The sequence below is a fragment of the Abramis brama genome (genome assembly GCF_963993115.1).
Source record: "Abramis brama genome assembly, chromosome: 5".
In the NCBI taxonomy this organism is placed as follows: Eukaryota; Metazoa; Chordata; class Actinopteri; order Cypriniformes; family Leuciscidae; genus Abramis; species Abramis brama.
Window position 1 is genome coordinate 4,823,834 of NC_139967.1, and position 26,512 is coordinate 4,850,345.

Here is a 26,512-nt window from a genome sequence, read left to right on the forward strand (position 1 = left end):
AATAGGGACAACCCTTTTAGACCATGCGCCGGGAGCGCCGACCATTTTTCCCGTCGTTAAACTAGCAAAAGTGGATTCGGACACGCCCTATGTGAACTTGCGCCCTGCGCTTTAGACCATGCGCTTAGATCGTTAAAATAGGGCCCTATAGCTATAGCACCATTTGCAGCAATGCTGAGAATGATACACATTTTGAAATGCAATGATGCATGAAATCAAGCTTGGGTAGCTAAAAGCATCTGCCTTCACATACTTGGTTAAAAGGGTCATGATTTGAGTTATCATATTTTCCTTGATCTTTTGACAGTTTCAGAACTTAAAGACTTCCTCGTTAGTCCAAAAACAGCTTTTTTTGAAACCAAGCTCCGAAAACGACTCGTTTCGGATTTTGTCACATTATGACCAAATAGTGCAGCCAAAGACCACCTCAGCAGAATCAGATCAGCATCATCATCACGTCTTTGGAGAGAAACAGGATCACTGGACTAAAAATAACATTACCTTCCAAAGGATCCTAATGCTAGGAAAATGGCTATATATTTTCAACTATGTGATCAGTAGCAATTTCGCCACAGGCTTTGCAAACAGACTTTTACTGTAAGATATGGACCCAACAGTAATGTCACAACAGTGTTACTTCTAATGCCTAATCTGTGATCAGTGATTTTTGATATGTAATGGTTCATTTACAGTCAGACATTCTTTGTTTCATAATAATTTATTGTTGTTTAAGTGTCAGTAAATCAAGCCAGAGACTAAATGGTCAACTTCACATGCGCTCCACAGTCTGTCATCATGCGACAGGAGTAGATCTAAATATAATGCTGTAATCAACACTTTTCAGCAGCTGTAATAGTAAAAACATAGTAAAAGTTTTCGAGAGAGTTCCACATGTAATACTTATTTCATATGCAAATTTGTTAGCCAATCATAGCAGTGGATATCTCACAGCAGACACGCCTCTTCCAACAAAGCGTTCAAAGCAGAGGGATTAAAAGGGTTGAAAATTGCCTTTTATTTTTTAATTATGAACATTTTTTATGTAAAAATCATGCTAACGTTATAAGTGCACCAAAGGAAACATAAAATAATATTTGTAAAAAATGCAGTTCATGACCCCTTTAAAGTAGGCTATGTTTCAGGCTTTAGGCTTGTTAAAGCAATAAGTGACAACAGGCTGGGTGTTCTTATGTGCAAAACAAAGTTGCCTCTTATATAACTATTTAGGCTATTCTTTAAAACAACGATATTTTAGATTTATTCATGTGACACTAGCAAACTAATATAGTCCATAACTGTCAGCTGTTTACGGTTGCCAAAAAAGTGTAACATCTTAAAGGGACACTTCACCCATTTGCATTAAGCTTTGTATTGTTAGAAACCCAGTCATATATTATAATAAATGTGGATTTTTCATCCATTTTTCCCTGAGATGGGAGAAATAAGGATTTAAGTGTTTTACTTCCTGCTTATTATGACGTAAAAATCATCATTTTGCGTCATAATAAGCAGGAAGTCACATTTCATTGAAAAGTGTAGAGACTACAGACACTCGTTCCTCATCTTTCCCAGGCAACATTATGAAGCTGCAGACTCGGAGCCTGCATCTACAGTCCCGCACCCAGAGTCCCGCATTCTCAGACCCCTCGTTTTTCGAGACAGCGCCTCCTACTGTTTCGAAGATCGTATAACACCCTTAAATGCCATTGAAAACAATAGGATGCAATATTACGGTCTCGTTTTATTTAAAGTGATCCAAATAAATATTTGCGTTCCCTGCTTAATGCATGTGCCAGAAAAACTCATTGTGTTCTCTGACTAACAAATTACCCAGTAGTTATTTTTTGAGCATGGGTGTAATTGAAAGAAAATTACTGATGGAAGGGATACAATTACAGATTGAACTATCTTCTGAAAAATATTGTGATATTATATTGCTACAATGTTTTTTTTATTCAAATTCCAATTTTCTTTCAGTTCAAATGGTCTAATTAACATTATACCATGCTAACATTACAAAACCTGTTTTTTGATATTTTAAATGCAAAGCAAAACTCAAATAAGAGTAGACAAAACACCAATAATAAACAATTCTGTACTTTATTTAACGATCACCTAAACATCATCTTGCTGTAAACAGGACAAAGCAAAAAAAAAAAGGAAGAAAGAATTGTGTTAGTGACTTTACTTTTCATCTTCAATTGCATTAAAAAAAACTTCTCATTTATAAGTCGCTTTGGATAAAAGCGTCTGCTAAATGAATAAATGTAAAATGTAATGTAAATGCATAAGCTAAAATAATTACTTTCTGGTAGGCGAATGTTTCTTCTTTTTTCATTCTTTTTGCAATCGCTCTGTCAAATTCCTCGACTTCACTAAAATAAAAGATGAATGCCATTGTCAAAAATATTGTGTAATAATATATATATATATATATATATATATATATATATATATATATATATATATATATATATATATATATATTTTTTTTTTTTTTTTTTGCAAATGCAAATTACAAGCATATAGGGTGATAAGTAGGGCCACAGAGGAACACCTCCTCAGCCTCCTGCCAGAATAATGCCTGCATCTCACAAAGGCCATGAATGATGGCCTGTCCATATAAATAAATTAATTAATTAATATATAAAACATTTCAGTCAATACAAATTAAAAGAAGGAACCCAAACAAAAGGCCAAATGACACATTCTAGCTCACATGTTAATATAGACTGGTTAATATATAGTGAAGGCATAGTAAATTTGATTATTAGGCAATTGTATGAGTTGTAAATGGCTGGCAACAACTTCATATCACAGTTAAATTAATATTGATTAATTTTAATACTTACGTTTTATAAGAACTAATTTAAGTAGGCCTAGTCTACATAAATTATATAAAGTAAAATAATTACTCCGGCATTACTTAATTCAATTTATAGTTTTTGGAGAAAAGGTCCGGTAATTAAAAAAAGGTCAAAAGGTAAATCTGATTAAATAATTAATGATGACATTCTTTGATATTAACACACTTAATGTATTTAATTGGTCTACTTTAATGTAAACTAATTTTAATACAATTTTTACAATGGCTTGTCTACAAAAAGTCCAAGGTTAAAGGCTAGCTATCAAAATATTTTTTTATATTTTGATATTTTTTAAAAAAAGGCGAAAAAACATACATTAACGGCTCAAATTTTGTTACAAACTATCTTTACAAATATTAAATGGACTATTCATATGTTGGTGTATCGATGAGATATAAAGTAGTTTGATTAAAAAAGAAATCGAATGAGTATGATTCGCTAAATAAAATTGACGATAGGCCTACTCGCGTTTCGGCTTAAGTTCTTCAAATGTTTATCCGATTGATAGGAGGCGCTGTCTCGAAAAACGAGGGGTCTGAGAATGCGGGACTCTGGGTGCGGGACTGTAGATGCAGGCTCCGAGTCTGCAGCTTCATACTACTCTTCCCAGGGGGCGGGAACCGCTCACGCTACAGGCCTATTACAGATCAGTGGGTGGGACTTGACTTTCTGAAAACTAAAAGCAATATCCTCCATCTTGTTTGGAAGCTAAGCTAACAGGCGCTGTGGAGACAGATGTAAAGTTATGACAATAGCGGAGGAGAGTGCTCAATATGATATAGAGGAAGAGGATTTCAGAAGTCTGATGCTTGAATCAGGTGTTTGTGGCTACCTTTACAAGCCGCATAGCGAAGAGCAGCCGAGGCAGAAGACCTGCCTGCCGCGGACGAGGAGCCCGGACTGGCTCGGGTTAGGGCGGACTGGTGGCGCCGGTGATCTCACTATGCAACTACGAACCGCTACGAACACAGAGATAGAGTCCGACTGTGGCAAAGAATTTCAACAATGACAACTTCTCCTGGATGAAATCTCTGAATCAGACGAGGACACGGACGTTTGTGTTGTGAATCAGACGAGGACACGGACGTTTGTGTTGTGAACTATCCTAGTTTCGCACCGCATCTGACTGAACATCCAGGTAACGTTACAATGCAATAATTCACCACTTCGAAAGAAATACAAATGAAGAGTAATTCACTAATGAGTTCGCCAACTAACTAGACATTTTGTGTGAAATTAATTTCAAGCTCTGGTGGTAGCTAGCCTTGTAGACGGAAGAGTTATTTCTCTTAGGCAGATATGCGCTTTCTGGATTAGTGGGAGTGGCTTGCGCAGCTGTGCAATGTGGTGCATTGTGGGAGTTGGTGTCTTTCATACAAATGCGTCCTGAAGTTACTTTCTTTCTTTCCTCGGCCAAGAAGGCACCAAATTCAAAATTAATTTTACATTTCGACTACATATATGACCCACTTTCAATAAAGATCAATGTTCCCATGGGTGAAGTGTCCCTTTAAGTAAAATGGTTTCGAACAACGGTTTCGAACGCAGCTCCTACAGCAACATTTAAAATCGACCTGTTTTATAAAAGTCAAAAGCAAAGCGAGTCTTCTGTCTCGACTGAACTCAGTAAAAGAGTGTTACCTTCTTTAGCTGCTGCCTTCTGTTTTTATGTAGTTCTGCTTTGCTACATTTGCTACTGCTTTGTTCAGTTCAATGCCAGTGGCGGATTCGTGCCCTATCCGGAAGTTCAAATGTTCCCATGTGTGATTCATCCTGGCGCAGACGCCGGATTGAGAAATGTTATTTTGCATGTCGGGTAAATAATACTTGCTGTTATGCATTTAGTTTAGTCACATTACAATACACTGTTCAAGCTTTACACTTCCATCAAAACCATTTAGTAGTTGTTCACAGCAACCACAAAAAAAATCAGGCAGTGTTTCATGTGGGTGTATTAGCATTTATAATGTGCTCACTCTGTGTAAATAAGTTATGAATACATTTGAATATGTATTTGCAGCTTTAACTCGCATGCTTTGTGACAGCTTCACTGAGCCGCACACCTGGACACATTAACTGTTGCCAGCCACGGCCACTCGCAAGGTCACTTTAAGAACGAAATTACATCCAAACATTTCACACTTGATAATATTAATTGTTTTTCATTTCACTTTCCAAATCAGGCCAGCAGAATTTCTTAGGAGATGAGAAATGAGAGATTACAGGAAGGTGAAAACGTAATCAAGCGACTGGAATGAAGAGCAGAATGGATTACTCGCTGTCCCTTTGCTCTCCTGGAACTGCCCTCAATTATCCTGCAAGTCTGGAAGTTGTTCCCCAGAAGAGAAGTCAATTATTTAATGAAGCCCTAAATTGGATGAATCATTTGCATAACCAGAACATTTAATTAGGAAACACTTGGTTGTTTTTTTGAGAAGAAGTGTGGGATTCTGAATTAAAATTCAGAGGGCAGGTGCAATCGTGGGATTGCGGTCCACTGGGAAGGTAGTGTTTGCAGTTCATTATTGTTCATTCATAAAGGACAAAAAGAGGGATGGTGTTCTTTAATGTTGTATTCGCTTTGAGATTTTATTAAAAGATGCTTTTTACTAATGAGTCGTTCTCTACTCTACTCGAACACAACTCGTTTTCCCCGAGGATGCCACGTAAACTCTACTTTTCACAGATGTATACTTTGTGATTTTAATCTTGTCCGAATCAAACAAGTTTTTACCAAAAGTTCTCACAAATGACCTTCTGTTTTGGGCACCTCTGAGAAATCTAAAAATGTCAGGATGGAAATGATGTTGGAATAATATTTATTTATTTTCACAATGCTTCTCTTTTATATTGACCTTCGTAGAATACCGTAGTTCAGGCTAAATTTATTGTTGCACTGCTTTATGCACTTTCATAATGGATTTAGACATTACTTCCATCAAATAACCCTGAGAAAAATGCATCACAGATTCCACAAAATACTGTAGCCAACATTTGAAGTGGATCAAAAACACGTATCAAAGTTGTACTAAGACAAGAACGGGTATGGTACACTTCAAATGTCGACTACTGTATTAAGCAGTTTTCAACTTTGATAATAATAAGAAATGTTTCTTGAGCAGCAAATCAGCATATTAGAATGATTTCTGAAGGATCATGTGACAATGAAGACTGGAGTAATGATGCTGAAAATTCAGCTTTGATCACAGGAATAAATGACATTATAAATTCTATTTAAAAAAAAAAAAAAAAAAAAATCAATTTGTAATAATATTTCACAATATTACTGCTTTTAGCATATTTTTGATCAAATAAATGCAGCCTTGGTGAGCATGAAAGACTCAAAACCATTAAAGTCTTACTGTCCCCAAACTTTTGAATGATAGTATGCACACATCTATGAGGCATCCCATAACATCTAAATCCTGGCTATGCTCTCACATTAATCCTAAATACAAAGATCCCAATTCCCTTCCAAACAGTAGTACATGAAATGACAGACATCCTATGTTAATAACTGTAATTTATATGTCATTTAGAAAACCAATCCCATCCGAACAGCCGTCCTGTCACAAACCGTCAGATCTAAATGGGTTCATTTCAAATGAAATTTCAAATCCAATGTCAGCCCTGAGTAAATGAGAGCTGAGACGGCATATGTTGCTGTCTTTCTACGTAAAGCCAAACGCTCTCGGACAGCTTTATTAAGAAAGAAGCGAGACAGTCGAGCGATCTTGACACGGCTGTCTCAGAGTAGGTCGCTGGATCTAGCCATGTCTCAGGAAATATTAAGCTACATTGCACATTTATTTTGGGAAAGGACACCCGGGAGGGTCTGTCTTCTTAATTTAGGTACATCTTTCTTAATTTATATATTTATTTACCTGCTTTTTTTTCCCCTGCAGGAAACATCTTTTTCATGGTAACACCCCCGTTGGTCACGGAGAAGGCTTGATTATTAGGATTACTGATGATTACTGTGATGCTCGACAGGGGTTTGGGAGGAGAGCTGCAGCCTTCGGGGGCTTGTGTTCCTCTACCACAACCTCCTCCTCCTCCTCATCCTCATCTTCATCCTGTGGCACATCACAGCATTGATGTGATTGGCTGTGACACGCCAAGGCCTCTGGATGTGATGTGAATCAACAGAGCACCCGCGACGGAGCAGGAAACGCTGCCGTTCAGAACGGTCTCCGCTACCGAATGTCTCAGCATACGGCTTCATCAAAGCAAGGCTGTTTTCTCTGAGGAGTGCATCCACAAAGAAAATAATCTGTATACTACACAGTAAACGTTGGGTTATTTGTTTAACCCAACCGTTGGGTTACACATATTGGGTCAATATGTTGGGTTATTTTCCAAAAATATTGGGTCATTTTAAAAATCGTTGGGTAATTTCCAGAAATAACCCGACTGTTGGGTTAAATAACCTACGGTTTCAAATTTTAACGGTCCAGTGACAGACAGTCAACACAGAAGCTGCTGCTGCATCCTGATTATGAAAGGTAAGTCATATCGTTTTTATGTATATATAACATTAAGTATTGTGTACTGAGACGTTGAATATAATTATTCTAAAACTGAATTTTATATTTTTTTTAAAAAAAACACAGTTGGGTTATTCGTTGGGTTATTTTTAACCCAACATTTTTAAGTGAGTATACATATATATATATATATATACATACACGTTTCTGTCAGGACCACTACCGTCAAATACGATTGACAATTAGCATACAGTTTGGATTGGCGGTTTGGTTCCGTTCTGGGCGAGAACTCCCTGCGCATTCATGCAGCCTAGCATGGATAAGAGCAGGGAGAGCAGCAATAACCTTAGGGTAAACAGAACACAACCAACATGAATGTTTGCAAATATATTTAATTCAAGATTTTAAAGTACAACATAATTTGAGAATTTATGCTGATTCAAGGGGAATCAGAATGCCAAATCCTGACTGGCGAGAGGAGGAGCTGGGGAGGGAGGAGGGTAATTCGCTCTGGAGAAACGCGATCGCTGCTGATAATACTGAAGGAGCTTATATACTGTATACGGTGATAGGCATTGTATTCCTATAGGTAGATGTGGATCAGCTGAGAGTCACTGATGTGAGCTTGACTAACGTGACCTGCCAGAACCAACGCTATGCTTGATATATAGTATATACAAAAATGCTGGGTTGTTTCAACCCAACTTTGGGTCAAATATGGACAAATCCAGCCATTGGGTTAAAATTTTATACATTTTTAACCCAACATTTGGTTTTGTCCATATTTGACCCAAAAATGGGTTAAAACAACCCAGCATTTTTTAGAGTGTAGATAGATAGATAGATAGATAGATAGATAGATAGATAGATAGATAGATAGATAGATAGATAGATAGATAGATAGATAGATAGATAGATAGCATTTATTTGTAATAGAAATATCCTGTACCATTATACATTTACTGCCTCTTTTGATCAATTTAATACTTTTATTCAGCAGGAATTTATTAATTTCTTCTTTTTAAAAAAAGTCATACTGACCTCAGACTTTTGAACCGTAATGTAAAGTGCATTTTAGTAATATTATAATAATTGTAAGTAATAATGATGTTCCATATGCTTTTAACCTGGAAACCATGTTAACATCAAATTCAACATGAATTTACATCAGACTAAAAAAAAGAATAATAATAAAGAGAGGGGGTTTCAGTCCACCACACAGCACTGCAACAAAGCCATGTTGTTCTTTTAAACTAACATTGTTAACTCATTGAGCCCACCTACACTGCGTGGGCACACTGCAAACTCTCTAAAGCACCTTGCCTCCAAAGTACTAATGAAAAATAACTTTATCATCAGAGTTTATGATATATGATACAACTGTGCATCTTGTTCCCTCATTAGCGTCATAAGCGCTGATGCTCAGACTCCCTGATGTACTTATTCTGCTGTGCAGATAATTCCACATTATTAGGTGAGGGAGAACACGAGCCACCCTGGTGTTTGGAGCAGAGGATCGGATCATAACCTCCCGTCTCAGGCTGATTCTGCTGCCCGGAGCCAAGGCATCCTTCAGGTCTTCTAAAGATATGAGTGTTTGTTTCTGTAGCATCCGGTTGTTCTATTCTATCCGGTCTCTCGTCGAGAAAAACACGGTTGCCACTGCACTCAGGTTTCCTTTTCAAATCAATTTAAATTTTATGTGATTTGGTTGGAATGATAAAACTGCACATTGCCAAAGTATTTGCACGAAAGTTGTGAACAATAGAAAAAAAGTTAAATAAAAATTAAATAAAACAATTAAATTAAATGAAATACAAAATTAAATGAAATAAATAATAAAATTAAATAAAACAATAAAATAAAAAAAATGAAAAAATACAACCAACAAAAAAATGTAAATTAAAAAATTAAATTAAAGCACACCTCATGACAAATCGACTGATTCAAGGTATCATTCACGAATGGTGTGGGGCAAGTTAAGTGCTTTAAAAGTTACGAAAATCGGCCAACCCTTAATATGAACCTTAGCAAACGGCGCTAATAACTAAAATAATGAAAAATAACAATGATACAGAGAATAAGCAATATAAAAAAATTCTGTACTATATTTCTGCACCGCAAACAATGAATAAAATAAACTAATTAATTTTTTCATAAATATTTGCCAATTATATGCTGCTTGCAAATAGCATATTTTGTCAGATTGATAATTATAAATATGATAAATAAATTACATACCGATAAAACAAAATAACAGATGATAACAGTGAAGAGTTTACTTAATTTAACAAAAAGGAATAAATTAGGGAAGTAACATTATTTAAACAATAGTAAGAATAAACCAAAGATAAAACTAAGAACTGAAGGTCAGTACTGTCTCCTTTTCTGTCTTTTATTTCCATAATTTATGTTGCTTTCCATCACAGATTCCATCTCTTTTGTACTCCCTCACTCTCTTTCCTCCAGCACTCCCAATGCTTTCTTTTCTACTCACATATTCCCTCTCTCCCTCTCTCTCTCCCCCTCTCTCTCTCTCTCTCTCTCTCTCTCTCTCAGTCTGTGTGGACAGAGATTTACAGTGACAGTTTAATGAATCCAGCATTTCTTAATGCTCAGTGTGTCCTAGTGGCAGGAACGCTGACCCCCCTCAACCCCCCTCAGTCTTCCACGTGCATATTGCACTTCATACGCAGTTGGGCTGGGAAGCATCTAAATGAATCATAACTCAAACATATCAATGTTATTAAAGACTTCACAAGCGTCCCCTGAGCTCTTTGAGCATTTGAGCAAGTAATGCTCAATAATCGTGTAGCTTTTAACTTTAAGCTATAAGCTAAATTGCCTTACTTACAAAAACGCATTACATGTGTAATCTGTATATATATATATATATATATATATATATATATGTATATATATATATATATATGTCTGTGTGTATATATATATATATATATATATATCTGTGTGTATATGTATATATATATATATATATATATGTGTGTATATATATATATATATATTATTTAGTAAAATGTAACATTTCAAATATATTAACAATATAAATGTTATACATATACATATATATATATATATATATATATATATATATATATATCAATCATCCGGTGTATATATTATCTCATTGATTAAATACAATAAAATCTAATTCCATTATTTAAATATTCTATAAACAAAGTTTTACGTTTTAGAAGCTGTCAATATGTTAATAATGCATGTGTGAAAATGTATGAGTGCTAGACTTTATATACAGTATATACAACTTTATATGAATGTACACAATTACTAATGCCATTAAAGATTAGAGATCAGATAAAAGATTAGATAAAGATGACATTTTTATAAATGAATGATGAAAAAACAGCTTCACATTATGTGACACTTGAGTTGATCTGAGTTAATACATTATAGGACTGTCTAAAACACATCCGAAGACAATGCAAATGTCTTACAGGTTAGCATTTCTACACTGGATGAGAGCATCACAATATGATAAACCAAAACTAATTCACTCTCCTTACAATTAATGAAGCGTTCTACAATACTGAACATTATGGCACAGATATAAACTGTATAGCAGAATCTCTACTGTCCAGCTCTAATCGATACTGTATGTCTATGAGATGTGGGAAAAGAGCCAAAAAGCTTTTTGAAGAGAAAAAGTTTGAGTCCTCATTGAGGTTGGCATTGATGCATCCGCACCGGTGTTCAACAAAGACAGGAGTGCATTTCAGTTTCAGCATGTGCTATTCACCACACACATCTAATATTCAGAGTTAAAATGCTCAGTTAATACTGCATTACGGTCACTCATTCATGGAGAAAGCTTTGAATTGTGTCTGGGATGGGAGGGCGCATGCTGCAGATAGAATTGTTATGTAAAAGTGTGTCAGATTGCATTGGTGAAGCATGGCTAACTTTATTGGACAAGACTGTGCGAGCAGAGAGACGGCGAGAAAGGTAGACACAGCGAGATATATTTAGAGAGACGCCAAAGTGAGGCGAGACAGGAGAGAAAGAGAAGACAGCAGGGGAAAAGAAGGAGAAACACCCCACGCCATGCTTAGAGTTTAGTGAAGTGGCAAATCATGGAAGACTCTTTTGTTTTTATTGCTTGTATGTTTATAAACTACATCAGAGACCAAAACAGATTCATTTTGCACTTTTAAAATAAAGGCTCCAAAAAGTTAGATGTAACAGGGTTGGAATTACACCTTTTAAAGAACGATGTTACATCCTCATATCCCATCCTTTTAGTTTGACCAACGGTAGACGAGGGATCGAGTATTTGAAAACAGTCCATATCTTTGCAAATCATTTTGGTGACAGAAATGACACATTTTATCTTCAACTTGGTAAACCAACTATACATACTGGTGCTTCAAAGATTCTCATTTCCTCAGGTAATGGATGAAAACTAGAACCAGCATCCAAAATGGCTTTGGTGAGTATATACAACGTAGTCACTCATTTTTGCAAATTTATAATGTACACTCACATTAAGATATTTGGGGTTGGTGGGATTTTTTAATGTTTTTGAAAGAAGTCTGTTCTGCTCACCAAGGCTGCATTTATTTGATCAAAAATACATTTAAAACATTTTAAAACACAATTTAAAATAACTGTTTTCTATTGTAATATATTGTAAAAGGTAATTTAGTCCTGTGATCAAAGCTGCATCATTACCCCAGTCTTCAGTGTCACATGATCCTTTAGAAATCATTCTAATATGATGATTTGCTGCTCAAGACTTATTATTATGATCAATGTTGAAAACAGTTCCACTGCTTAATATTTTTGTGGAAACCACAGGATACGGTCACATTTACCGTTGCTCTGTGAAATTTCACAGGTGAAATCCAGTATTTTACTCGTACTAAATGTAGGCTCAAAGATGCACTAGTCCTCGACAAGAGACATAAACAAGAAACAGTGAGACATAAACAATCGAAATAAAACTGAGGTTCGACAAAACAGCCTGTTAAAAGTCTATAAACACTCAAGTCTCAGTTAAGCTCAAGTACTCAAAAAGGCCACAAGTAAACCAATATCCTTTAAAAAGGTCTAACATGTCCGCCTGTGGTGAAAATCAAGCTTTTAATGTTGTTTATATGTCTATGTGGTGTTTTTAATATGCTTTAAGACAAACCATGTGCAAATTCATAAGCCAACACCATTGCTGAGTATTTTCTCCTTAAAGGGACAATGTGTAGTTTAAGTATTTTATTATCTAAAATCAATATTTTTATTCATAAATATGTCCTCAATGGTGTACAAATACCTCCGCCAATGATCTGACTTATCCTCGTAAACGAAGAATTTATTATTTTTATATACATGGGACGGGTAGGTCCACGGAGTCTTCCATGTAGTTCCGCCATCTTGAAAAACTATAATAGCAGAGAGGGACAAAAAGTACTACGCCAACGCGTTTTCGTTCAGAGCCAGCGTCACGTGACTGAAAGCAGCTGAAACGGACAAGAAGATTTGAGAGACGCTTGTCACTGCCCCGGCAAGTTTAAAAGGCTGCACTGCACGGTTATTTATAATGGAGGACCATACTTATGTGGAGTCACAGGACCGGAGATTGCAAAAAACAAGGTTTAATGTCAGGATAGCTTTTTCCAGGTGGAAAGAGTTGATGCAGGAGAAAGCTTTCAAAAGAGACGCTGAAGTTGCCTGCTTTCTTCTCGACAGGTAAGTCAATGTTACGGTCTAAATTACAAGCTTTTTTTCATTGCTTGGTCGCTTCTCTGCCTTTGGAAACGTTCAATTCTATCAAACATCCGTTTGTTCGTTGTGTCAAGTTGCAATTTGTTTGAAATAACAAAGCTGTTCACCTGAAGGAAAACTCGATGAAGTGCTATTAGAAGACATTCTGTCATAGCTTTTTGGTACATAACGGCTACCGTAGAAGCAACACGCATTTGAAAAAGCGAGGCACTGTAGAGCACTATTCGTTTGAATGCAAAATACAATTTCACCGCTAGATGGGAGAAATTCCTACACATTGTCCCTTTAAAACTGCAGTGAACCAAAGACAGTCTCAAAAACACGGTTTGAAATCGCTGGTGTTTCTGACGTCACAAACTACCTTGTAACCAATCAGATCAACGTGTGATCGTCAACGAGTGGATCTCTGAGCTGGTTTGAGTGAGTGGAGGCGGGGCTCATTTGCATATTCATAGAACCGCATATACTAAATGAGGCAAGGGTGTCGAGTTACATTCAAACTTTTAAGGGATGGAGTTTTTTTTTCAAGGAAAAAACATTTAAATATGTCATTGTGGTGATCAAAGATGAGTTTTAAGGGATAAAATTATAGACTACAGGGGTAAAATTAAAGTAAAATTAAAGAGTCAACGCTGGCCGTGCTGGTTTCGGCCTCATCGCTGGTTGCAATCATGTCCTCATCTCATATATGAAACACCTGCCATTCAGCAACTTGCTAACATACTCGCGTAAAGTAGCCTTGTTTAGTAACCAACTAGTAACTAATTTGGGTGAGTAAGGGCAAAACGCACAAGATATAGTACCTTCAATGCCCTGTAGATGGTGATATCACTTCTGTAGCAGAAATAAACACAGAAAAGTACATATACTTGCATAATATACAAAAATGTAGTCAAGTAGAGAGTAAAAGTTGCTAATATCTTCAAAGTACAAAGTAGCCAATAAGATACTTAAGTACAGTATACATACATTATATTTACTCAAATACTTTACACCACTGTTTAATACCAGGTGTAAATAACAACATATCTCAACTGTGCACAGAAAAAGATATGAATCCCACAAACCTAAAAACCCAAATTATAAATGGTTCTTTGCAATGATTTTGCAATCACAAGACTAAGTCACCTTATACAGCCACAAACCGCTAATTTGTGCTAACCGCAAGCTGCTAATGAGACATGATTCAGCAATCTCTCTGATTAATTGAAAAAGTATTCAGCGTTACATTTTTAACCCAGCACTCAAGGCAAACGTCTTGCCATTGTATTTGTATTGCATTTCATTTATTGCCCAAGAAAGCAATATCACAGTCGAAACTGCTGATTCAAATGGCGGACACTTGGCCTGAATGAAATCTTGAATTTAGATTTGTTTTGAGAAGAACAAAAGCTCTCCCGAGAGCTGCCAAAGATGATGTACAATGTGCTAAAACTTTCACAGACACTGAGATGGATCTTATGACAATGAGATCTTATTATCTATATGCTAAATAATTCTGCAGAGAAACCACCTCTGCCAGCTTTAACTCTACAGCACAAAGAAACTCTTACCAACACCTACTCGCACTCATGAGTGAGAGACGATTTGCATAACAAAGGCCGTGGAAATGGGGAACTTCAGAAAAATGAAGACATAAGAAACATACGCCCCTCATAGTGACTAGGGAGGTTGCGTTTAATGCTGAAAAGATGCTGGAAGCACTATAATCAAACTTTTCTGTTTTTGTTCACCTGATTATTTTGGTTTTCTGTGGAAACTAAAAGACATCAACATGAATCAAATGTGTCAATCATGAGTGAGGAAAAAAGAGGATTTGGTCACACAGTGTCACGTTTCAAAGAACCTCATTACCCAAGTATTTTTGGAAGCTTCTCTTTTCATTTCATTAAGATCGCTAGTTTTGCCAGCATGAGCAGCAGATGTCATCAGTGTGACCCAGCCGAGGAGATGATGCGAAAAGGCTTAAAGAAATGCTCTGGGTTCAGTACAACCTAAAGTATACTGCAAACATCTATGCTCATGTTTACAGTAACAGATTTACATTTAAAGTCAATGCTGCAAGGCATTACAGAGGGTTTAAAAATCCCGTGAAATAGCTTAAAGTCTCCATGAAATCGAAATGGACAGTTCTTAATTTTTCCGTTTCATACGGACTTTAATGAACATTTCCTTTGTTTATTAATGAATATTCAAAAGTTTGGATTCAATAAAGATGCACTAAGAGTATGTTTACACGACAACGATGTACTTTAAATGGGAACATTTTTCCTCTGCATTTTTCGCATACATTCAACAACGTTGTCAAAATGATCCCATACACACGGATCCGTGAAAACGACTAAAAACACTGTATTCTGCTGCCAGGCCAGTAGATGGCGATGTCACTTTGTAAAGAAACACTATGCGCCTATAGACTGAAAACATAATACGCATGCGCATGCACATGACATCACCGTTTTTTTCACAAATTTCTGTTTTTTGTAGTTTACACTGAGATAATAGTATAGTTTTCAAGAACTTGCACTTTGAATCACATTTTCAAAAGTTTGCATTTTCAGGCCCCTAAAACGTCATTGTTGTGTAAATGAATGGCCAAAACGCATAAAAACGCATTCTCTTTCTATCAGTTTCCACAAAAATATAAAGCAGCACAACTGTTTTCAACATTGATAATAATCAGAAATGTTTCTTGAGCAGCAAATCATCATATTAGACTGATTTCTGAAGGATCATGTGACACTGAAGACTGGAGTAATGATGCTGAAAATTCAGCTTTGATCACAGGAATAAATTAATGCATGCAAATAGAAATGGCTTTTTTAAATTCTAATAATATTTCACAATATTACAGTTTTTAGTTTACTGTATACTTGATTAAAGCTAGAATATGTAATTTTGTTCGCCGCTAGGGGTCGCTAACTTCTTACAATAACAAAGGCGTATGTTGATGACGCATAAGCGGAATTATGGAACTTGTCATCATGCCGAAGGATCTAATAATGTTTATGGATGAGTGAATACATTGATGTTTTTAACATGACTGTGGAATGAAGCAGGGCTTTATTGCTAATGAATGAGAGACAGATATCAGCGCTACACATGAGTCCCGCGGGTATAAAGGAATAAGGACATTTAATTCTACCAAACTACCCGCAAGTGCTGAATAATACTCACACAGGTCAGTTTATTAGACGAATACATCTTGTGAGGTAACGCAGCGCTGTTTCACTTGGTCTACACACTATCACAATAAACTGCATTTGAGTGTGTTGAAAGTTATAATGTTATTCTATGTGTTAGTTTGTCTGTATGAGACTAGCAGTAAGCTAGATCAACATTAGAATAACATACTGATGATATTCTAACATTTCATCATGTTGAGCTATATAACATTGATTAGTTTTATGTACATTTGCGCGTCTCTGTCAAGTCGAAGTTAGTCGCGGACGCTAGCTCTCGGCATCTCGAAAACGCCACACTGATATTGATCCTAATTTTAGTTCTCCTTTTGTCCCAAAGTCTGCTTGCCATGGTCCATAATGTTTGAACGAAACAAAAACAACGCGAGCGTGCCGCTAGACGTAACGCAGTTGTCTGTCGCCATGGTTACTATGGCAGTACGAGTGGAAACCAGGGATAATGTGGATATTACGTCATTGACAGGCGACAAGTGAACAGGGACGAGCCATTATTTAAAATGGGAATTTCTCTGAAATTAAACATCTTTGGGAACTTTTGGGATATTGTAAGTACACAACTGCAGGAAATATATCACACTGTGCAAGTGATTTTTGGATATTTTATTACAAATGTCATACATATTGTACCTTTAAATAAATGCACCATTGGTGAGCATAAGAGAAAATGTGTTATATGAGCTGTAAAGCTGTCCAAATCATGACTAAGTGGATGAACTTTATGCATTTTTAGTAATGTGCGGTAGTTTGAGCTGCAGGAATAAATAATAAAGAGGACAAATTCACCCCATTAACTATATTTAGAATAAGTGATCGATCAAAATGGATTTTTTAATGGCAAGCTTAAAACTTTTACCTTTAGTCTCCCTGAAATCTTAAATCTTTGGTTAGAACCTCAGTTTTGTAACAGAATTGAGCTAGGATGTAGAAAGAGATGAAAAATAGCCTAAAAGGAGCGTTGTTTCAGATGTATAGCAAGCAACTACAATCGGTTGAAAGATTATGAAGACAAATACATATTTTTTCTTTGGAATAACCAGCAGAATGAATCATGCACAATAGGACCAGGGACGTATACTGAACGCGTAAGAAAATAAATAAGGTGCAGTTTTGATTTAACGCCATCTTAAAGTTCTACTGAACCTGACGCCTTCCCTTTCATAAAACCCCAGCCTCAGTTTCCCGTCTGCAGAAGTAATGTCGGTGAAGTGAGAGGTTTGAATCAGTGTCAGCCAAGGTCATGATTATTTGCACAGGTTTGATGGCTGGTTCCTACACATACTTTATGTGTTTATGTGCTGCAAGAATGATAGAGGGAGAAGAAAGCGTGAACCAACCGGACTAACACTCATTATATCAGCTACCTCTCAGAAAACACTACACTAAAGAGAAAGAACTATAGAGAGAGAGAAAACGTATTAAAGTCTTGATAGGCACAGCGAGAGAAGGTGTAAGTGAGACTTGGATAGTTTGTGGTAGCAGTGTCACTCGAAATTGAGCTTGAGTTGAAACAAATCCACAAGACTTCCGTTCATCTTCAAAACGCAAATGATTTTGAAAGAGATTTCTGTCCATCCATTGAAAGTCTATTCGCCCTAAAGTCTGACGGTTCCAAACGTTTATAAAGAGAAGAGTTGCCAAGTCCGTGGTTTTCCTTTTAAACCGTTAGATTATTTTCCACTGCAGGTTACAGGTTTGACATATTGCATAAATTATATTTGACTGAAATGCTTGTATTGAATAGTGGTAGTCATTTTGCATAAAAGTAACTGCAAAATATGTATTTTAGGTATGGGAATGGCATATTTTCGTATTTGATATTTGGGATATGGTCATATAAGGTGGGATATGGCCAAGTTTTCTGAAGAGACACAATCGCTTTATATGATGAACAGATTTAATGTGGCTTTTATTCCCATATAAACTTTGATCAGCAAACAATGTTTACTGCATTCAAATTTGGCCACGTGAAAAACATGAAAATACAAGACTGATAGACTGACAATTGAGCACAAAGACACAGTTCTGATTTGTCACTAAAGATCAGCTGTCAGAAAGTAGAGTTTGTGCACCACAACATGATTGATAAACTAATAAATCTCAATGAAACGGCATTACTGTAGTCAAATTCCCTAAAAGAAGATTTAAAGCAATAATGTTTATGAAGAAATGCACAAGCTAATTCTTCAGCAGTCTTCTCACCCAGCGCAGTTCGTCTGTTGTGTATTAATGTGCTATGTCATGGCATGTTAGCAAATGCATGAAGTTACATAATCCATAAACACTGCCTGGTTGAATCAGTATTGGGCCCATTTTTTTATGATGTTAAACTGCTGATGCATGATATTGTCTCGCTGGCTGTTTGTCGTCTGTGATCTCAAGGGTTTATTCACAGGAAATGGACAATTGGACATTATTCTGAGGAAGCTGTAAATTCTATAGTAGTGCTGATGTCAAACTGAAATGAAGTTGGAGAACTCACTACATCTCACTGCTTAATGAAATGTTATCCCTGCTGAAAAAACAAGGTTAACCTGCTTTACCAGCTCAGTCTACATATTCCTTGCAGAATCTGTAAAAATTAGATGATGGTTTTTCGATTTTTTCCTCCCCCTTTTAGTGCTGCCCTAGGAAAGCTGATCTAAACATCAGATATTAAAAAAATATTAAATATATATATATATATATATATATATACACACAAGACACATGCTTCTTCGAGCATCAGCGGTTGCTGGCAGTCTTTTGTGGTTGTAGTGAATGAATCCCTCAGATGTCTGGAGTGGCAAAGTAGGATCTTGACATAACTGAGCCACTATGGTTGAGAATTTGAATATGAAGAGCAAGCAGAGAAACCAACAAAATTACAGGGTATTTGCCAAGAACAGTGGGCAGAAAACATGAGGACTCGATTATCACAAAAGGACGAACGGTCATTGATGTTCAAGGAGGAAACATATTATATTAAGGAGCAAGGGTGTGTGGGGATAATTTTTGTAAATTCAGTTATTTTGTCTTCTGAAATATCTGTTATGCCAAATAGCTTTATCGGAACAGTGTTGATAAAAATAAAATAAAATAAAATAAAAAGCAAATCTTATAGATTCTGCAAATGTTATGTATGAGAAAAAACTGCACCAAAAATAACCAAAGCAGCACCAGTGTTGTTATTGTTAACTAAAACTAAAAATATAAAAAAATAATTGTTTTTGTTAATTGAAATAAAGCTGAGATAAAATAAAATATAAATATTGGATGAAAAGCCTAAACCTAAAAAAAAAAAAGGGGGAAAAAACAAATATTAGAAATGTTGCATTGGCAACTAACTGAAATAAAATGAGTTTAAAGTTGAAGTACTAAAATTACTAAAACTGAAACAAGAAATATTAATGCTAAATAGAAACATTAAAAAACAAATAATTAATAAAATGATGAAAGCACATATAACTACTAAAACAATAAAATGAAAATCTAAAAATAAGTCAAAATATTATAGAAAAAATTAAATATATTGAAAAGTATTAATATACACTGTAGAAAAACTGTAAAAGACTACTGTAAAGTAAAAGACTGTAAAAATGCTACAGTGAAAAACTGTTAATTGGTTAACAGAAAGTTTCCTTACTATATGCGGTAAATAACTGTGATAGATCTAATGGTACATTTAATGTAATTTTACTGTAAAATACCATTCAATTTACAGTTTTTGGAAGTGAAAACGAACAAGTCATTGTATAATTTACATTTACATTTATAATTGACATTCCCACAATTCCCTGCGTGACACTTCACATTTGATGTATTTTTGTTGAAATAACTATGTTTTGTCATAGTTTTCTTAGTTTTTTTCTAATCAGTTATGTACATTAGGGATTTATGTTACATTTAATGTTGTTAAATTAATGTTTATTGTATTTTTTAAAATTTCATGTGTGTTACCATGATGGTGTTTAATGTTTGTGTGAATGACACTGTGCAGCTTCTATAAATATATATATTAATATTAACTTTCTTGTGGAAGAACTGCTTGTGATGAGCTTTGATCATGTGACTCATTACTGCTGTGATTGTTGGTTGTCAGTGCATTACAATGGTACAAAAAAGATTTTAATACTTCAGTAGGTTGGTAAATTAACATTATATCAGATAATGAAATACGGTTTATTATTGTACATTTTAAGTTAAGTCTGTAAAACCTAAAATGTTGCTACCGTATTTTTTACGGTGAATTTCTGGTAACCACAGCTGCCAGTTTTTACCGTAAATTTTACGGAATTTTTTTTACAGTGTACTATAATAGTATATTACTAACACTGACCACTAAACCAGCATTATCTGGTCTCACAGCCTGACAAGCTGCAAAGTGTTTAAAAACCCTCAAATGCCTTTAAAAAATCTATTCTGACCATCCTTGCACTGCAAAAGAGTCGCAGTAAGCATGCACCAATGAGACACTGTGACAGAGCGCTTCAACTTTAAAGCAATCCATTACATTTCAGGTGTGCTCTGTGGACAAACATTAGAAAAACAGCCAATTCACATGTTCTCAATCATGAGCATCATGAAAGCACCCACTGAATGTCATTCTAACATCTTCCAGGAAACCTCTCAGTGTTGTTTTGCTCCAGATGAAAGCAAGCACACAGAATCTCCTTGATGTGCATGTGCTAACAGGAACAGATCTGTCACTCAGCAGGATTGCAGAAGCATTAAAGATTAAGGATGAAAACATCATGCACAAATAATTAAAAATGCATTGGTTGGCTAAATGCTCAGACCTACGTCAAAACAACAGTGCTATCAATTACAAAAGCAGCAATGAGATGAGCTGGTTAAACTACAGATGGGCATTTAAAATGCACATTTTACTGTGACTAAGCCTGGAACAAATAAATGCTGCATCATTGACAAATTGTCACATTTAGCCGAAAGAAAGGTGCTCAAATCTTTTACAAAAAACATAATTTATCTTTAAAAAAAACATATACATATATATATATATTTGTCTTGTTTTCCATAAAAAAATTAAATGTACCTAAAAACAATATGTTTTTTACTTTTGAAACACACAAGTGCATAAGATATAAAGGCTTGTATTCTAACAAAATGTAGTGAGGAATAAGCTTTCATGACAAAACATTGTCAATAAAGTAAAAAAAGCACTTTACAATAAGGTTTCATTAGTTAACATTAGTAACTACTTCAGTTAACATGAACTAAAAATGAATGATACTTCTACAGCATTTATTAATCTTAGTTCATGTTAATTTCAACATCAACATTATTAAAATCAAAAGTTGTATTTGTTAACATTAGTTCATGCACTAACATGAACAAACAAACGACTGTATTTTTATTAACAAACATTAACAAAGATTAATATATACTGTAACAAATGTATTGCTCATTGTTAGTTCATTGTAGTTAATACATTAACTAATGTTAACAAATGAGACCTTATTGTAAAGTGTTGTCGAAAAGTTTTATCTTACAAAATGTTGCTTCTAAAGAAAAACATCTAAATATTTTTGATATATATTTGACCTGGAAAACAAAGATTTTTTGAAGTGAAGATCTACCAGCAGGGTCTAATTGGACCATGCTAACCAGTCAAACCCTGACCATTAGGTAAACGGCTGTTTACGAATCCTTAATGTTTTGATTGGTGGGATTAGATGAACATACTCTTTCCGAATGCTTCATTTGGCAGCTAAAAACGAGCTGGTTCCACCCATTGGGCCGCAGACAGTGATGACCAGCGTCCAGCACGAGCGGAGCCCAGCTGGCTAATTACTGGGAATCTCTTTTTAAAATGACCATAATCAACTCCAGAGCTCATTCATAGGAGGACCCTAGAGTGAAAATCCACAGTTTTGGCTAAGCGTGGACGCAATGAAACAGAGTGAGAAAATGATAATTGGGGTGGAAGGTTTGAGGAGGATAAGGAAGGTTAAGTGTCTGGTTGGAAGCCAAAAGTGCATCCCGAGCGCTGATGTGATATGAACTTCACGGCGAGAGGAAAATGAATGCGGAGAAGGAGTGACACAGTGGACAGAAAGTGAATGAGTGACACAAACAGCATCTGACAGTGCATGCATTACACCGGCTTAATGGGAAAACTAGTTTGTGAATCTCAGTGCTGTTTTTGCAAGCACAACATGAAGATTAAAAAATCTAAATGAACAGTCCAAAATTACATTCAGCATGGAAATTAATTCATTAAGCATTAACCACATTTCATTTCTTAAGACCTTAACCTTTCCAAGTCTTTTTGTGCACGATTCATTGGTGCATGTTATTACAAATAAATGCAATGTTTGTCTTTGTAATCTTTTTTTTTGAAATGTAAGAACTTGTCCTCTCTCGGAAATGACTTTCTTATTTGGATGACATCGTACATTTTCGAGTCTTCCCCTCCAGCCACTTGCTGTCATGCCTACTTTTCCAATCAAATCCCAAAGGATAAAATCAAGTCAGGAATTATTTTTTTGCGTAATGCATGGTTTATATGTTTTTTCTACTTATTTATCTTATTCTTTTCAATGGTGAAAAGCAAAGTAAGAATTTCATTGAACTTCTTTTTTTTTAATGTGACAAAAGCGACTTTCGCCGGCTTCATCTAGAGACTAGCTATTAGCTAATGCATGATGCTGCGAGTGACACGATGACCTATGTGGAAAAACAGCTAAACAGTTCCGAGACAGATTTATAAGGACAAGTTTGGGATCAGTAAGATTTGTTTAATGTTTTTGAAAGAAGTCTCTTCTGCTCACCAAAGCTGCTTTAATTTGATCAAAAATACAGTAAAATGGTAAAATATTAATACAATCTGAAATAAGTGTTTTCTATTTGAATGTAATTTATTCCTGTGATCAAATCAGAATTTTCAGCATCATTACTCCAGTCTTCAGTGTCACATGATCCTTCAGAAATTATTCTAATATGATGATTTGCTGCTCAAGAAACATTTTGAAAACATGTTGAAAACAGTTCTGCTGCCTCAAATTTTTGCGAAAACTGTGATAAAAAAAATTTTCAGGAAAATTTGATGAATAGAAAGTTTATTTGCAAAATATTATATACATTTATGTCAAAAAACAGCATTTATTTGAAATATATATATATATTTTAACATTATAAATGTATTTGCAGTCACTCACTTTTGATATATTTTATGTCTCCTTGCTAAATAAAAATATGAATTCCTTAAAAAAAATGATACAATCCTCAAACTTTTGAACGGTGCATAAAGCAAAATACAGTTTCATCGCCAGTAAACGCTATTTATGGCCAGGTAATTGCCTCAATTCACCAGCCATTGACTCTTTAACATGAAAGTCAACATATCAGTTTACCTAAACCAACACAACTGACCAGCTCCCTACACTATGTTGTGAATCTGCAATGACCTCTACATTTCTCAGCTTTGCACTTTCATTCTGTTATTCATCACACACACACGCGCGCGCGCGCGCACATACACACGCGCGGACACACAGTGACTCACTCTGTCCTTTGAATCTGGCAAATTTAGTACAATTGGACACCAGGTGTGTGTGCTTTTATGGTTATTATAGTTTGTGTCAGCATGCAATGAAGCACTGATGTGTGTGTGTGTGTGTGTGTGTGTGTGTGCGTGTGTGTGTGTTTGGAAACTGAAGATCTGACTGTGCTATTTTGTCTTCCCATTCGTGCGATCTCATCATTTTAGTAGAGCACAGCTGCTCAGATCTAGCCGGATCATCTCTGAACGCTTACATTCCTCCAGACTTATGCATATGAGGACAATCAAAACATAAAGCACAGAACCCTTTCCTTTGGAAACTAAAAGACCTGACCAATCCATGCAAGGTGTTCCGAAACTGCCCTTTATACATGAGTGAAAGTTACTCACCAGAAACTTCCCGTTCGACCCGAGCACGAGTGCCCTGAAAACACTCGAGATGGTCCGTTTCAGAAGCGCTGGCGAAGAGAAAAAGATCTTCTTGTTGTCTTCAGGAAGCTTGAGTGATGCCCAGGCTTCCCAATCCCATCCTGCTCATTCCATGGCATCTTCTTTCCTCCGTCTCACTGTCACTGATTTTTACTCTCTTCTCTTTTCCACGCAAGAGAGTCTCTTCCCGAGGTCTCAGTCGCGATCAATGATGCACGGAGCGCCGCGTGTGTGTGTGGATCCCATCTGTCCCTCTCTCGACCTCCGCTCAAGAACGTCAACTCTAGTGTCTGAGCTCAGAGCCAGTGCGTGCGCGTGTGTGTGTGCGTGTGTGTCCGTATCCGTGTGTGGGAGAAGGAAGCAGCCAATGGGAAAGGGAGGGAGTGATGGGAGTAAGCACACGCGCAGACCTAAAGGCAGCGAATAAACAGAAGGGTTAGAATCATCTCTTTTTCGATCCTCTCTCTCCTCTCCATCCACTGTTTCGGCTTAAAAGAAATGCTCATTATTTACTCACCCTCGTGTTGTTCCAAACCTGGATGCTTTGATTTTTCACTGTCTCACAAATTAAGAAATTTTAAAGAACACACTCATCACCCTTTTTCACACAATAACAGATCATCTGTCCAAAAGGGACAAAAAGCATAATATGACTTGTACGCTATATTCTAGGTCTTCTGAAGCTGTAGTATTATTTAGTTTTAGTATTATATACTATTTAGTTCTACTATTTTAAAATGTCTTTTATTTTTGTAATGGCTGGACCAAAAAGACACAAATGATTCATTATATTTAATGAACAATCAGTCAAACCCACTCTCCCAGCAAACTGTGTTACGTGTGTTAGACCATCCCCCAAAACTGCGACTAACGGGCAGGAGAAGACTGGTTTACGACCGAAAAGAATGCAGAGCTTTGCTCTAAACTCACTTTGAATCAGGCCATATAAGAAAGACACATAAAGCCCATAAAACAGACTCTTCTGCATCAATTTATAGATGAACTGTTCTATAAATGAGTATGCATATCTCCAGAACATTGTGTGTATGATTATTACTGTCCTCTATAGTGTCTTTGAACCACCAGTTAATGTAACCTGACCTATACCATGTTTGGTATCTACGAATTTGTATTTTGATGATTTAATTGATTATGTGTATATTATATGTCGATACCTATGCAACATGTTAGTATTACAAGAATCTTTAATAGTTTCTGTATCAACACCCAATCTAGCTACACATGCAAATGAGTCAGCTTCCAAACAAATGAACTTTTCCCCCTCTGGAAAATTGCACCTTTCCCATTGGTCAAGCCAAAACTCAAGAGGTGTGACCTCTGTGGAACTTAAAAGCCAACACAAAGTTCCCTCCCTCCTCTCTTCCTTCTTCTGGCTGCTGTGTGTGTGGGACCATTTAAATTTACATTTTACATTTATGCATTTGGCTGATGCTTTTATCCAAAGCAACTTACATTGCATTTCAAGGTACACATTTTACATTCTTATCAGTTCTTGCTTTCCCTGGGAATCGAGCCCATGACCTTGGCGTTGCAAGCGCCAACGCTCTACTGTTTGATCTACAGGAAACCAGGGACCAGAAACACGGTCCGACCGCGAGGTTGCAGGCCAGCAGGCCCCAGCACATCAAGCCATGCCCAACTTCCCCGACCATAACCGAGTCAAACTAACAGCGAAGGTTTGTCATCATTTCTTCATTCAGCGTGGAAGAAATCGATTGCAACTTGAACACCATCGACTCATGGAATCATTAAAAAACCTTCTTCAGAGACTTCACAGACTGCTTCAACTGCAAAGGCCTTGCAAGTACCGTACATGTAACTAAACAGAGGTGTAGGATAAGCGGTAAACCCCTCTTAACGAGGTGCTTTGAAATAAGAAACTGATGGTTCTTTCAGGTGGTTAAATTACTCGTTTCATAGCTTCATTACTCTGTACTGTTCCAGTTACATCACTTTCCCGTTTCCTAAGCATGATTTGTGTGTGTGTGTTTGTTTAGATTAGTTCTGTGTTCGTGATGTAATTAATATAACTTTGGTTATCTTATCATTCAACATCTGAGTCTGATGCCCCTCCCCCTTAAAGCTGCGATAGTTGAGTGCATGAAGTGTCCAACACTGCACACTTCATTTTTTGGGTTAATTAAGTGCATCATCCGGGAATTTAAATTTCTTTTGGGAATTTTTCAGTGTGAACACACTACTCGCACCATTTATACTACAAAACATTATAGAATAGTGCATAAGTAC

The 26,512-nt window shown here is 36.1% G+C and overlaps 1 protein-coding gene across 2 annotated transcripts in view; it reads right to left on the reverse strand.

Annotated features, from left to right (window-relative positions):
• LOC311083240 (uncharacterized protein) overlaps positions 1 to 24,551 on the reverse strand; it is a 105,606-nt gene extending 81,055 nt beyond the window's left edge. The window contains exon 1 of one of the 2 annotated variants that reach the window (XM_084114637.1): positions 24,206 to 24,551. The gene's annotated coding sequence lies outside the window, so the exon portion shown is untranslated. The remainder of the gene's footprint in view (positions 1 to 24,205) is intronic. The other variant, XM_084114636.1, reaches the window with a different exon arrangement.
• Positions 24,552 to 26,512: the final 1,961 nt, after the last annotated feature.